This window comes from Lacerta agilis, chromosome 10, assembly GCF_009819535.1.
Source record: "Lacerta agilis isolate rLacAgi1 chromosome 10, rLacAgi1.pri, whole genome shotgun sequence".
In the NCBI taxonomy this organism is placed as follows: domain Eukaryota; kingdom Metazoa; phylum Chordata; class Lepidosauria; order Squamata; family Lacertidae; genus Lacerta; species Lacerta agilis.
Genome location: NC_046321.1, coordinates 11,239,932 through 11,254,027, shown reverse-complemented (window position 1 = coordinate 11,254,027; position 14,096 = coordinate 11,239,932). Strand labels below are relative to the sequence as shown.

The 14,096-nt window shown below is 42.4% G+C and overlaps 1 protein-coding gene across 8 annotated transcripts in view; it reads left to right on the top strand.

Annotated features, from left to right (window-relative positions):
• Positions 1 to 14,096, top strand: part of SOX5 (SRY-box transcription factor 5) — a 580,304-nt gene that overhangs the window by 362,421 nt on the left and 203,787 nt on the right. The window lies entirely within an intron of this gene.

Here is a 14,096-nt window from a genome sequence, read left to right as displayed (position 1 = left end):
CTTAGAAGGGGTGGCAACTTGACAGGAGCAATCTTTTTGCCATCCTAGTGCTGAAAATATTGCCGACCAGCTGATTAGATGAATGTCTGCAATTCAATTAAGAATGTTGCACTGGGGTCATATAATATAAATGGAGATAGCACCTTTTGCCTGAGTTACAGCCTTGATAATTCAGCACTGCTTTGTTGTTATTTACGAGGGCAACTTCTCAAAGCAATCTGAATAGATCCTGCTATAAACCAAGGTGGAAACATTTTGCCATGATGTCACATCACAGCAAAAAAATAAAAAAAATAAATGATAATAATAATAAAAAAATTCCTTCTCGTTCCATCGCCTTGCTTACAAAATGAAAATAACTGGCTGGGGGTTCTGGGAAGTAGGAGTTGGAAATGGTGTAAAATCACATGGCTTTAGAAAAGTAAACTAATCACTTGGCAATGTATTGGTCATGGTGAAACAAATGTGGAAAGTCTAGTGAACTTTTACACTGTGTGTGTGTGTGTGTGTGTGTGTGTGTGTGTGTGTAAAACCTCCATGAGAGTGCATTGTTTTGCTTATTGAAAGGAAGATACAGAAGATGACAGAAGGCCCAAATGGCAGTTGTAGTCTCTGAGGCACCTTTCCCCAATTGCGTATACTTAAGATTGGACTACAGCTCCCATCAGGCCCAGCCAGCATGGCCAATAGTTAAAAACAGCTGGGTGAAGGGAGATAGGACATAGCTAGCCTGCGTGTCCGTATAGTTAAAGCTATGGTTTTCCCAGTAGTAATGTACGGAAGTGAGAGCTGGACCATCAAGAAGGCTGATCGCTGAAGAATTGATGCTTTTGAATTATGGTGCTGGAGGAGACTCTTGAGAGTCCCATGGACTGCAAGAAGATCAAACCTATCCATCCTTAAAGAAATCGGCCCTGAGTGCTCACTAGAAGGACAGATCCTGAAGTTGAGGCTCCAGTACTTTGGCCACCTCATGAGAAGAGAAGACTCCCTGGAAAAGACCCTGATGTTGGGAAAGATGGAGAAGGGGACGACAAAGGATGAGATGGTTGGACAGTTTTCTCGAAGCTACTAACATGAGTTTGGCCAAACTGCGGGAGGCAGTGAAGGATAGGCGTGCCTGGCGTGCTCTGGTCCATGGGGTCACGAAGAGTCGGACACGACTGAACGACTGAACAACAACAAAGCCTGCGTGTTCCGGGCAGTTGCAATAAAAAATCAGAAGATGTGTGTCCAAGATCGCATTCTACCTGAAAGTCTCTTGATATTATTTTTACGGGTCGTTTCCTTTTTCTGAATCTGGCCCATCCAATTAGGATGGCTGCAAACCAACTTCCATTTACTTTCAGAGAAGTTGGTTCACCGGCCACTCTCCACCAAACACACACACACCACTCCAGGTCTCCTAACTGAAACCTTCAGTTTCATGAAGCATCCAAACAAACGAGGCAGTGTTGAGCGTGGGGCACATTTCCTTCCAAAGACAAGTTACGATACATAAAATTTAAGAAGAAACTCTGCTGCTAAACAATAAGCCTTCTCTTTAAACACTGCGATTTCTTTACCAAGGAAAGAGTTGAGAGCAAACGGGCACTCGAGTATTTTGGCTCAAGCTAGCGGGAGACTCCAGGTTGGATATAGCAAAACCTGTCTTGAAATATTGGTAATCCTTTACTTTTGTGGGGGTCCCTTTTGCACAGATTCATATTTGCATTGTTGTATAAGACTACAGAATAATAATAATAATAATAATAATAATAATAATAATAATAATAGCTACTACTAATATTTCTATGCATTGTTTAAAAAGGTATATCGTGGGAGAAATGAACACTAAAATGCTGACAAATTTCCCTGGTGACTTCTTCCTTTACACACACACAAGCAAACTTAGGTGCCCCACTAAACTTGAAGTTGGAATAATGAGAACTTGAAATTGACACATCTATCCATTCCTAAACAAGGCTCTGCCAGGTTGTTGTTTTTTCAATTTCTGACCAGTTGCCAGGAAATCAAAGGGCAAGGTTGTTCTTCCAAACAAGTTCGTTTTGTTCAGCCAGAGACATCTGGTAAGTGGTCAGCTTTGGTGCTGACCTCCTCCCTCCGTTCCATGGGCTTGCAATGTTCTCCTCATCTGCACACACAACATAATGTGCCAGTAGAATGCTGAGGATGTAGACTGGACTTGCTCCACTCAAATTCCTTAGAAGCAAGGAAGTTGGATAGATATATGAAAAAAATAAAAACACAGCATACCACTTGAGGAACTCAGATTAAACCTTTTGGCAGATGTTGCTGTTCTTGGTGCTGGAGGGTGTCAGATGAAATGGTGTTGTGATTTAGTGGCATTTCGTACTTGTGGTGGAAGGTCCTGTGAAGGAACTTGCAGTGGCCTTTGGCTGATGACACCCAGAGCCAGTTCTGCCATCTTAGTGATTTTGGAAAAGCTTGGATAGTCAGTGCAAGAGACTTGACTGCCACTGCTATCACCATTTTTTTTTACTGCCTTACAGCTGTGGTTGACCTTGAGATCTCAGATTTTTGTGGTGCCCTGTACAATAGCAAAATTTGCCCCCTGCCCCTTGCACTCCATTCTAAAGCATAGTTGCAGCATCCCCAATACTCCATGCCCAGTGTGACCAAACCAATCATGCTCCCTTAAATCCATCTCTGATTATATTGTACCCTAATGACCACTCAATATCTGTGTCCTTGCTCCTTGTGTTCCTGCTGAAAGGTTTTGTGAGTATCCATTAGGAGCAGGGCCTTCTTGGCTGTGGCATCAGATACACTCTCAGCTCCCAACTTTCTGATCCTTTAGGAACCAGGCTGCAATCTGGCTCTTTATGAAGGCCTTAGGACCTAATTACTTTTCTGTACTTGGTTTAAAATAAAATAAAAAATAAGGATTTCCTTGGTCCTCCCCCTGCTGGTTGGGTCAAGCTTTGAGGCTTTACCTTTTGGAGGTAGTTTGCAGCACTGTGTGGCTTCCTCATACCCAGAGATTATCTGTACCCAAACTTTGTGGTTCAGATTATTCCATGAAACACAAAGGTCTGACTGAGTACATTTCTACTGCCTATCAAATTCCACTTGTTCTTATTTAAGGCAAAAAAAAAAAATATAGGGGTAAGGGGGACCTTCTGAATATGCTTCATGAATAGCAGGTTGTTGTTTTAATTCAATGGATACATAAAAATGTGGTAACTTAATTCAAATATTATTGTAAAGGATATTCTTGCATTGCAGGGGGTGGGACTAGATTACCCTCCTGGTCCCTTCCAATTTTGTTGTTGATAAATAGCATCAAGTTTCTGCTTGGCTGTTGTTATTCCAAAAGGCTGAAAACTGCTCAGTTGTGTATATGTGTGACTTCTTTGCTAAGATGCTTGGACTGCAAGAAAAAAAAGAATTTAAACGAGTGTTCCTTGCTAGCGCAGTCCAGGAATTGAAAGGTTATTGTTGTAGCAGCTGCAGTTTATGAGAGGTAGAAACACATGCTACTGTGTTGAAGCCATTGATATTTATTTATGCAAACGTTAAGCTTTTTGAAACGTAATTGTTAGGATAACACTACGAAATAATACCTTCAGATAGCACATCCCCTCCATAACTCAAGCATAAGACCCCCGCAAAGGGCTGCTTTCTCATATGCCTTTGCAGCCTTCTTAGAACTAAAGTATTATCTAAGCATTCCTCGCAACGTTTTCAAGTAACAAACATATTGGCCCATTCAGACTTATTACCTCTCGGTAGGTTGTGTGCAGAGATATACAGGCACGTGAACAGGTAGACCTGGCGTAGATCAGTTGCCCAGGGAATGCAGGGTCTGAGGACATGCACTTCAGATGTTTCAATTCGTGATTAGTCATGATGTTGGTACTTGGGTGTTATGACCCTAGAGCAGCCATCCCCAAACTCGGCCCTCCAGATGTTCTGGGATTACAGCTCCCATCATCCCTAGCTAACAGGACCAGTGGTCAGGGATGGTGGGAATTGTAGTCCCAAAACATCTGGAGGGCCGAGTTTGGGGATGCCTGGCCTAGAGTCTAGCAGTGACCAAGACACCAAGTCAAAGGCTGGAGTGCCCACCTGGTTTGGGAGCCAGATTGGGTTCCATGCTACTGAGTCGGGTGCTGGCGATCAGGAGGACTCTGAACGTAAGGCAGGGAGGTTGGAGCCACTGAAACAAATCCTGCAGCAGCAGAGTCCATATAACATAAGCCAGTATAACTGTCAATTCCAGTTTCTCTTCCTCCTTCCCAATATATAGCTCAGTTCACCACATTTCTTCATCAGCTTGCGTGAATATTTTTCTAGTATGCATTTCTCCCAAAGTACGCATTTTTGAATGCAATTTTGCCTTTTTTCAAGCGATTTCTCTGTTAGAATGCATTTTTTAAAATATATGATTTTTAATTTCCACCAACATATGCATTTCTGTACTTACTGTTTGGTTGGAGGACTGCATTGCAAAATTCAAATAATAGCTGTGTTTCAGTTCCTGGGTTGAATGGGAAAGTGTGAATTAAGTGGAACTGAGCTTAAATGCACACCAAACTAAAGTTCTTTCCAAACTCTGATCATTGTACAGATGTTGTGCTATGAGTGGCAGAACTAGTTACCTGGGCTCTGTGATTCTTGATGCGGGAATAAAGACGAAAAACTCAGCAGGCACTCTGGGAGTAGCCGTTATGTCATTGCGAAACCCAATCACCTCTTAAATTTTCCTAAAGTTTTTTTTTTTTTTTTTTTTAATGCAAGTGCAAAGCATTCCATCTAGCCAAAATACCTCCCAATTTCTGGGGGGTAGTATTTTCAGTTATATGAGTGTAAAAAAATTGCCTGTGGAATTTCTCATCAGGTGAAATTAAAAACTAATTTGAGGCTTTGTTTTAAGAGGAAACCTCAGAGGAATAAAGATAGAAACCCAAAAGAGCTAGCAGTGCCTCTTCGGGAGGCTTCCTGTGTGCTTCCTCGTTGCACACCTTTTCATAAAAATGCAGCAAACAAATCAATCGTAACGTCCACCCTTCTTCTGCTTAATCTTCTATCTCACTCTAGTGGCATAATTCCTCTCCTTGTAACAGAAAAACCCCTGTTAATGTACAGCAGACATCCCAAGGGCCGCAATCCCTTCTGGACAATGTTCAGGGGCCATGTTCTAGTGGCAGGTGGGGCCAGAGGCAAGAGTGTAATTTCAGCTTTGTACAATAGGCTAGTTTCTACACATAGCCCCCTCTGTCCTCTACCCGGGCAGGCAAGCACCATTGTCAGAGTTCTAGGGCACATTCCAGCCAGGCAGAAACACGTAAGGAGGCTGTGAGGCAATGCAGAGCAGTGTGTGTGGCCTGGGGAGAGTTTCAAGGATCGGACAGAGAGCCTGCGCCTGAGTCCTCTTGATCCTCGATGTAGTGTGCATATGTTTGTAACCTGTTGGAAATGTTTTGGGGGCTGCCTCTGTTACCACTTTTGAACTCCTCGTGCTCTCCCAACAGAGCAAGCCACTGCTTTTTCACTCCTTATCTTGCACCGGAAATAACACAGGCCAGAAAACAAAATAATGCATTCTAATAATCCATGGATGGTGACAAGTGCAAACAAATGGAACAAGTTGCCAAAGCAGATGGAAGGCTGTACTTTGATGGAGAAGCTCAGAGCGAATCTTGCAAGGTTCCCCCCCCCCTCTCCCTGCTAAAGCAAATTCAAAGCTGACATTTGCTTTAATAATTTCTACTTAATTTGACATTATGATTTCATGCAAATACCATCTAATTTTTCTGTAAAAAAAAAAAAATCCAAAACAAAACCCACATCCTGATTTACTGTGAAAACTACCTTGCTCTTCACTAGATATGATTTATGGCGGATGTTGTTGGTTTTTTTTTTTTTTTTTTAATTGTTCATCTCTTCCGGCATCTGGCACAATAAAGATTGCGATTTTGTTTTCACATATGTTATGCAAGAGGAGATCAGGATGTGGAGTTGTTTTAGCACCAGGCGTGTGTGGTTTAATTCTCACTTCCAGTAGCAAAACATTCTGTCATATTTTCAAGGAGGCTAGAAAGCATTTCATTCTGATATGTGTTCCTTGATTGTGATTTTAACCTTCTGTTCTAAGCTTTTTAAAAAACAACAACAACAACACAAAAACCCTCTGCGTTTTTTAAAAATCAATTTTGTTAAGTGATCCACTAAAAACAACAACCCCCACACCATTTCAATAATTGTGTTACATTTGATTGCCAGCAAACACAGCAATACACAATGGAGTAGCCATCTCTTAATTGCTGAGTTCTGCGGGGTCAAATTCTACCATTTTATGGATCTGTGTATCCCAAGAAAAGCAAGTATGGAATATTTGCACCTAATAAGCTGGCTTCCTTTAAGAGGAGAAACCATGGCTCAGTGGCAAAGCACATTCTTTACATACAGAAGGTCCCAGGTTCAATCTCTGCAGTATCCAGTTAAGGGTGCAAACCCTGCTATGGCCCCAGTGTAACCCCAGCCAGCATACCCAATGGTTAGGGATAATGGAAATTGGAGGCTGCACCATGTGAACTATCCTTGAGTTAAGCATTTACCCTACATTGCAACATTGCTCATAGCCCAGAGGTGGGGGAACATTTTAGGCCCAAAGTGGTGTGGGGCCACAGGCAATAGGCTGTGGTCCCACACCCCTTTGGGCCTTTCAAGGAAGGTGTGGAATAGGGCCGGTGTGATTTGAGAATAGTCCTGAGGGCCTGATAGAGAGGATGGGGGGGCACATTTGGTCCCCAACCCTTGCCATAGACCTCAGAGGTACTGTTGGAATAGCTCCGAGAGTACAGCATGAGACTCTTAATCTCAGGATCATGAGTTCAAGTCCCACATTGGGCCAAAAGATTCCTTCATTGCAGGGGGTTGGACTAGATGACCCACGTGGTCCCTTCCAGCTCTACAGTTCTATGACTAGAGGTGTTTTTCTTCCTGTGAGGTGCGTAGGGATTCCCTGACTAGCATACTGATGTAGATAGGTAGGAAGTTTAACAGTGGCGGAGAGGCTATATTCATGACAAATTCTTGAATTATCTTTCAGATTGCACCCCCCTCTCTCCCTCCCTCCTCCTCCCTTTTGTTCTCTCAGCTCAGCTCGCCAACTAATGCCTGGGCTCCGATTCCAACTCCCCTCCCCACCCACACTTTGCTGACATCATAAATTATCCAGATCTAAATGGACAACATTCATTAGCCAGGCACTTTAACGAAAGAGCTTGCTCAGGAGCTGCTCGCAGCTCTCCCCCTTTTTATTAAAAGTTAAAATGCTCCTGGCTGTCATGGAATGAAGGGAGGGGAGGTGGGCGGGCAAAGGCAGGTTAGAGGACAGTGCCGCAGAACTAATAAATAAAAATAATAGCGATTACCGTTGGCTGAGTGACCCGGGGAGAGTAGCAGTGCTGGGCCATTTGTTGTTTCCTTTTCACTTGTCAACAGCCAGTGGCTTAAAAGCCTTAGCCTTTGTTCAGGGCCTAATAGCACCTGTTGGGATGATGATGAGACAGCTGTCAAGGAGAGAGGGGGAGAGAGAAAGGAAAAAATGATGAGTGGAAGCAGTGGGGGGGGATGCCAAGGAGGAATAGGCCCCCCCATTAGTCAAAATAATATATGTCCTGATACAAGAGCAATTGGAGAGTTCCCATCGGATGCTAAAGAAGGTGTGACTTCTCTTTCTCTGTATGTTCCTCATCTCCAAAGCCTTCCCTTTCCTTCCAAGAAATGGGGGCCTTCACTAGAGAGGGCTGAAAAGAGGCAATAGTACCTAGTGGTTGGAGCAGGAGACCCAGGTGCACCATGAAGCTCTCTGGGCAACCTTTGGCTAACCCAGGGACACCCAGCCTTTGTGGCCCAGCAGCCCCCAATCTTTGTTCAGATGCTCCGCAGCATGCCTTTGAAGAAAATTTGCAAATTGAATCCTGTGGGATTAAAATTGCAATATAATGAAATGCTATATTATGAGAAATAAAAATGCAGTTAAAAGTCATGCAGTGTCTAGCACAGTACATCACAATCTGCAATGGATCAAAATAACAACAACGTTAAGTGATCTGCCAAGGATCTGTGGAAAAATAAGTTTTGGAGGCACTGGGTTGGTCTTTCCCGTCCGAACATACTTCACAGGAAAAACAGCAGAAAGAGTATTGTGGCACCTTAAAGACCAAGCAGTTTAGGATGGCATAACATCCTGCAACTCAAGATCACTTTGTCAGGTGCATGAAATGAGGTCTTCTTTGCCAAGTGCAGAAAGCAGAAGCAAAGCAGGAGTTGAATGGCAATGGAAAAACAGAAATGACAATCAGTGATAAAGTGGGGAGGGACTGGGGAATTACTGTGCCCTGAAAGGGCATTTGTGATTAATCAATCCATTTCTGTGAGAGCACTTACTCCCTGGAACTCCCTGCCCATTGATGTTAGGCGAGCCCCTTTGTTGTACCGTTTTCGACACCCGCTAAAAACTTTTTTGCTGAGGCAAGCAATTTTAACATGAAATTTTATTATGCATGCTTATTTTAAAACAACCAATATCATTTATATTTTGATACATTTTATGTGAATTCGTTTTTCAACATGTGTTTCTGTCAGTATTCTTAGTGAGTATTTTACATTGTCTTCCACAAACTGCTTTGAGGTTGTTGTTTTTTTGTTCTTGTTGTTGATTGGGTAGTATATGAATTATGTCAAAATAAGTGCAAACAAATACTAACCTAGTTACAGGTGGGTAGCCGTGTTGGTCTGCCATAGTCAAAACAAAATCGAAAATTCTTTCTAGTAGCACCTTAGAGACCAACTGAGTTTGTTCCTGGTATGAGCTTTCGTGTGCATGCACACTTCTTCAGATACACTTCTGTTTCAGTGTATCTGAAGAAGTGTGCATGCACACGAAAGCTCATACCAGGAACAAACTCAGTTGGTCTCTAAGGTGCTACTAGAAAGAATTTTCGATTTTGTAAATACTAACCTAACGAATGAATAATGTCTGGGACATTCCGAGAACGTTGAAACCTGGTTTCGAATTATTTTTCCCCCCTATGCCTATTCCAACATTAGCTTGAATGAACTGCTTGTTTTGAGGGCACTTCTTATTTAAAAGCAAATACGAATCTGTAAGCAACATATCTGTATGGTGGCAGCAGGTGAACGGCTTCTATTGACATCCCAAACTGGGCTACTGTTGCTTTAACTCTGCAAGTTACACAGAAGTCTTCGGGTTTCTTTATGAGCACACTAGGGTGAATATTTTGTCTAGCTGCAGGGGGAAAGCTTTGTCACGACTTTGCTGACAATAGACTTAGAAGTAAAATGGTCTGCTTTTGGTGCCTGGAGGTTCTGTGGTCTATTGTTAGTTCACAATGGATTTCTATTGCTGCATTCCTGCTTTGCAAAGGTTTGTTAGCTTTTAATGACTGACAGTCTTCTACTGCAAATACCATGGTATTCTGGCCTGTTTACTTACTACTCAGGGTTTTTTTTTTTTTAAGGAACAGCAGAAAGGAAAAAAAGAAAATAGCAATGTTTTAGATAACCTGTTCAGGATTGTTGGGTTTTCTTTTTAACTCTTGATGAAGTATTCACTAGCAAAATACAGTCTACTTGTTAGTGAGGCACAGGGGGAATAATCAATCTTATACTGTATATACTTTCTGAATGCTTGGATCAGCATCGGAGGCCCCTCTCCAAATCACCACTGCCTTAGATATGGAAGGTTGGCAAACACAGGCTACATATTTCTCAGGTATGGCAGCACAGTTGTGAAATACCTTTCCAAAGAAAGCCCACCTGGCTTTCTCATCCTTGGCCTTCCATTGTTTTTTGTGGGGAAGTGTAATATTTGAAAGTGCCTTTTGCCAAAGTTTTGAATTCTGCTGGCTTATGGTGCTTTTCGTTCGCCCCATCCCGTGTTTTGTTTAATGCTTGTTGTTTATTTTAAGCATATTGTTACCTGTGTAGGCCTTTGTTTTTAGGCAAAAAGTAGGCATTTGTTCGTCTTTATTGCATAGTTTATGCACCACCTTTCAGGGGACAGCATTTTAATAAGAAATACGTAGAAGTTCCAGCTAGTTCTGTACAGTGTTCTGCACACTAATGACATACAAGAACCTAGGAAAAACAAAATAAAAAATTCCTTCCAGTAGCACCTTAGAGACCAACTAAGTTTGTTCTTGGTATGAGCTTTCGTGTGCATGCACACTACTTCAGATACACTGAAACAGAAGTCACCAGACCGTTATATATAGTGAGAGAGTGGGGAGGGGTATTACTCAGAAGGGTGGTGGGAATGGGTGATTGGCTGATAGGTGTGGGAAACCTGTTGACGACTGTTAACGACTGCAATTGGTCTTACAGGAAAAGGCAAGGGGTGAGATGGCTAAAGATAGCTTTGTCATGTATAATGAGATAAGAATCCAATGTCTTTGTTCAGACCAGGTCTCTCCATGGTTTTAATTTTGCTAATTAGTTGCAATTCAGCAACTTTTCTTTCCAGTCTATTTTTGAAATTCCTTTGTAGTAAGACAGCTACTTTGAGATCTTGTATAGAATGTCCTGGGAGACTGAATTGTTCTTCTACTGGTTTCTCTGTTTTGTGATTCCTGATATCAGATTTATGTCCATTTATCCTTTGGCGTAGGGTTTGGCCTGTTTGTCCAATATAGAGAGCTGAAGGGCACTGTTGGCATTTGATGGCATACACAATGTTAGAAGATGAGCAATTAAATAATCCAGAGATGGTATGTTTACTGAGTCAGACCACTACAATGGCTGGCAGTGATTTTCAATGGTCTTCCCTAGTCCCACCTAGACACACCAGGAAGCATATCTGGGACTTTCTCCATTCAAAGCATTTTTGCTCTATTTCTGAGCTACAGCCATCTTCATTTAAATTACGTCTTTTAAAATGCAGTCTACTTAGCATTTACGAGTTGCTGTTGACTGGTGATTTCTTAACTTGGTGTAAATAACTTAACAGGTGGATCCAAGCCTACTTAAAGCAAAGTGCTTTTATGGGGCTATTAATAATTTCTGTAGTAATTTTCAAGGTACAAAATGTTACACATTTCATGTATAACACTTATGTCTGCCGCTAAGCAGACATTTAGGGAGCAATCCAAACCCAAGATCCAACAGGATGAGTGGAGTTTGCAGTAGGTGTCTCTCCTGCTTAGTTGGCTGAAGTCCCTCTCTCAGCCAAAGATTACACCAGTGTAGGTCTTCAGCCAGGGCTCAACTGGCTGAGTCAAGGTTAGGGTAAGTCCCCCCAAAAAGGGAGTGTTCTGGGAGACCAGAAGGGGGCCAGGACTCCCACTCACGAATGGAGTTTGGAATAGGAGTAAGCTAGGTATAATTTATCCCAGCATAACACTGCCTTCCTATAATTTGGATTGCTGTGCCCAAAAGCCAAGCCCAAAAGCTAGCCCTATTATACCACTTATGCCCAGGTAACCATTTAGCAGTAGCAGTGGATGGGGCAGGATTGTGGCGCTGATCTTACCTCCCACCTGGTGTTCCCACTGGCAAGTTTGTACTGTGACAACCTCGCTGTTGCTTCTATGCTCTCCCTTCCAGTAAGCCACATAAATGCCACTGACAGGAGGTCAGATAAGTTCCCCTGCTTCACTGACTACTTATGGCATTTTAAAAAAGGACGTAATTATGACAACAGTCCTAAGGTCAGTCAGGTGTGGTTTGGCTGACCAAGGCTACCCAGTCAGTTTCATGCTGGGCGTTTAAATCTGGATCTTCCCCATCTATAGTAAATAATTCAGTGCACTGCAATAAATGGGTATCCACTCCTAGTGTCTAGAAAGCTGAAGCAGAAGCTGTCTGTCTAAAGTGCCCTCAAACCATATATTCATCTCTACTACTGAGCTGTGTGGCGGATGTAGCCTCTTGGAGCAAAACAACCAAATGAAAACCTGAGCAGACCCATAATCTAGCGTAGGGATGAGGAACTTGAGGACCTTCAGAAGTTGTTGGACTATAACTCGCCACCATCCTGTCATCATTGGCCTTGGTGGATGGAGTTGTAGCCCAACATCAACTGGAGGGGTATAGGTTCCCTATCCCCCACCCTACTGGGTAGGCAGCATGAATGGAAAACCCATAAGCCAGGGGAGTGAGGAGCTTCAAACCCTGGGGCTGACTACTGCTATCAGTCAGAGCAGACAACTCATGGGCTGGATGAGCCAACAATGAGACCCAGGATAAGACAGCTTCACATGCTCGCACTTCTGTGTTACCAGCTTGGGAGCTCTCTGTGTTCGGACTAATATGGGCAGGGCAGTGCGCAAATGTCCACACATTGCCCACATCAGTCCTGCCCTGAGACTTGAGTAGTGTCACTGACTCCAGAGAGCATTTTGCTGGCATGGGAGGGAGCAGGCAGAAAAACTTCAGCAAAATTAGCCAGCCAAGATAATGAAGGATCCTTGTAATGCCTTTTTATTTCGGTGGAGGAAATTAACCAGTTGCTAATAATTGCATGGTCTCTAGGCCAGACGGTCCCTTTGAAAAGTTAACATGTACTCTCTTTCCGTTCCTAGTAGGGGGTAAACAAATGGCGGCACCAAAATACACATAAGGACAAATGTGGAGAATAACAGTTATATGTCTTAGATGGAGATAGTAAGGGTGGCTATTGTTATTTAGATGGCACATACTGGAGCACTTATCTTTTAGTACACTCCATTTTCGAACTGAATGCAGCGCTAATCGCGGGATTGAAAGCTATTGTAATTGTGCACCCTTCTAAATGCTGACAAGAATATACAATTACATTGTTTGGAACAGAGTTTAACATCCTCTGGGTTGTATTAGCATTTGTATTTACTTATGCATTAAAAATCTGCACAAAAAAGCAAAGGCAGAAAGCAAGAGTTATAAATATTAACCCCCCCACACACACACACACACATACACGCACAGATAGATATCCACTCTTGTCTGAAAATTCTGATAGTATATATTTAAAGCAAGTGATATACATATGAAATTAACAAATAAATTGGTTTTCTTGTGTTGCTTCTGGGTATGCTTGAAGCATCTCGTTGGCCACTGTGAGAAGTAGATAGACCCTTGGTTTGATCCAGTGGGGCTCTTCTATGTATAGCTATACTGGTTAGAGCTTGGTGTTGATAATGTCAAGGTTGTGGGTTCAATCCTCAGACAGGCCACCTGTATGTTCCGGCGTTGCAGGGAGTTGGACTAGATGACCCTCGGAGTCCCTTCCAACTCTACAATTCTATAATTCTTCTACACTTTATTTTTTAAACAGGAGTCACTGTCACAAGATGCATAATTATTATTATTATTATTATTATTATTATTATTATTATTATTATTATTATTTATCATCTTCCCTTCACCCTGGGGTCCCAGAGTGGATTATGACAACTTAAAATGCAACATTAGAAGAAGCATTTAAAAAGATAATAATAATAATAATAATAATAATAATAATAATTAAATAAATAAATAATAATAATAATATCACAAAAATATACATGGCCATCTGTCGTGGGCGCTTCAAGTGAGATCCCTTCATTGCAGGGGGTTGGACTAGATGACTCTTGGTGTCCCTTCCAACTCTACAATTCTATGATTCTGTGAAAAGAGTGATTGACAGTAGTTCAGAATACTTTTAAGTAGGAGGATTAGGTAAGTTTTGCAGAATAGGTCTGCCAGTGGCTATTAGTTACGATAGCTGCATGGAAACCTCCAGGTTCAAAGGAAGAACCTGCCACTGAATGCCAGTCACTGGGAAGTCACAGCAGGACGGGGCTTCCTCCAACCCTTGCTTGTGGTTTTCCTGGAGGCATTTGACTGGCCACCAGGGAGAGATCTACTATGGAACTAGTGAAGCTTAAGCATCAGGGCCCCTAGACCCGGAGGGACCCTGGAAGAGACTTTAGCCCACGTAGATTAACATTTTTGGGTCTAGTAGACCCAATTAGAGTCGCATGACTCAATTTGATCAATATTTTGTTGTATATATTTCAACAGTCCCAGAGTTTGATAGTCGGTAGCATAGATGTTGTAAAGGTGTGGTGATCTGTCATGGAACA